The following is a 1887-nucleotide window of genomic DNA, read 5'->3' on the forward strand; positions in this document are numbered from 1 at the left end:
CCCCCCCCCCGCATATGGGAGGGAGGAGGGAGGGGAGAAAGAGAATGATGGGGAACAATAAGAAATTCCCACTTGGACGATGTTCGGCTAGGCCCCCACCCCCCCCCCCTCCCTTTCCCCCATCTTGTGTGTGAATCCAAAAAATCCACAAATATAATTGTACTTTGAACTGTAGGAAGCAGTTTTTTTACGACTTGCACAACGAGAAAGCAAACAAGGGGGCTTATAATGGGCTGAATGAAATTATTTCACTCGAGTGACAATGAAATGACCTATTACCTAGTACCTACGTCCCCCCCCCCCCCCCCTGCGTTTGGTATACAATCATGTTCGATATGATCACTTATATGGATCGCTGACTCTAAGCGCCGACTGAGAAAGAGGCGCCGGTACGCTGTATTAAAAGAAACGGGAAACTGGATTATTGCATATTGGCAGTGAGCATGCACTCCTGTAGCGGAAAGAAAATGAAAAGATATGGACATCGGAGTTGGTTTTAAATACACTTTTCTTCCTCAACAATCTCGAATACCGTCAAACGGATTGCTGCTTCCTATAAAGTCAACGACAGGTGGGAACAGTGACCGAGGAGCCATCTTAATATCGTTCCTGACTGGAAGAGATTTCAGTACAATCGGATTCGGTGTAACTCATATCTTGATAAGACAATCACTAAATGTGCCTGCTGACGTGAAAACACCTACTACCTCTTTTTTTTTTTCAGTATATCATATCACGCTGCCCAGTCCGCATTCAGCGACTTTGTGATACTCTCCAAGAGAATAACGCATCATTGGAAATGGAAGCAAAACTACGCAGATTCGGCATTTCCAAACTCGTAAATGGGAAATCATTTAACAGCGAAACAGATGGCATGTCGCTACGAAAAAACTGCTGGTTATGTCTTGTGATATCAGTTATTTATGTAGCACTAATATTTGCAGGAAAACGATGGATGTCTCAGCGGCAACCGTTTGGTCTTCGTCCAATGCTGGTGGCTTGGTCGGCGGGTTTTGCGCTGTTCAGCTTTTGTGGGATGGTGGAGACGAGCCGAGACTTTCTTCGCTGTGTTAAAGAAGACGGCTGGCATGCATCAGTGTGTCAAACAGACTTCTTCGATGGTCGAGTCGGTTTGTGGATGTGGCTTTTTACCATCAGTAAAGTCATGGAACTTGGTGACACTGTCTTCATCATACTCCGCAAACAAGAATTACGATTTCTTCACTGGTATCACCACGTCTCTACATTAGTTTATACATGGTATGCGTATCGAGATTGGATCGCTGTAGGTCGCTACTTTGCAACCCTGAACTTCGTAGTCCATTTTGTGATGTACTCATATTACGCTATGACTGCTGCTAAGATAATATCTAAAGTACGGAGTTTGAAAGTCGTCATCACATCTTTGCAACTTATTCAGTTCGTCATTTCGATCATAGTCACCTTATATGCGGCATCACAAATCTGGATGGGAAACAAATGCAGCACGAACTGGACAAATATCGCATGGTCATTTGCCCTATACATGAGTTTTCTCTATTTCTTCTTAGAATTCTTTCGTGATATGTATGTTAAACCAATACAAAAGATGAAAATTTAACCAGGCTTTGTTCTTTAAACATGTTTTCTTTAATTTAGGGGAAAGCAATTACTTTGGGTGAAAAGTTTTTGATGTCTGGAAATTATTGTAGATGATAAGTTACTATGGAATGTTCACATCCAACAGCTATGTAATAAGTTAAGTCAAATGCATAATTAGTTATATGGGTCGTTTAAGACAATTTGTTAATATGACTGAATTTAAATTGATATATCATAATTCTATTGAGCTAACTCATTTTGATTACGGCGATGTATATAGTATGGCAATCCACCAATGGTAACTCT

At 41.4% G+C, this 1887-nt stretch overlaps 1 pseudogene; it reads left to right on the plus strand.

The window, feature by feature from the left end:
- The first annotated feature begins 381 nt into the window (after positions 1–381).
- LOC139713853 (very long chain fatty acid elongase 6 pseudogene) lies at positions 382–1600 on the plus strand (annotated as a pseudogene).
- The last annotated feature ends 287 nt before the right edge of the window (positions 1601–1887 follow it).

Source organism: Diadema antillarum, unplaced genomic scaffold, assembly GCF_040938485.1.
Source record: "Diadema antillarum isolate AM-2024a unplaced genomic scaffold, OU_Dant_1.0 seq00002077_RagTag, whole genome shotgun sequence".
In the NCBI taxonomy this organism is placed as follows: domain Eukaryota; kingdom Metazoa; phylum Echinodermata; class Echinoidea; order Diadematoida; family Diadematidae; genus Diadema; species Diadema antillarum.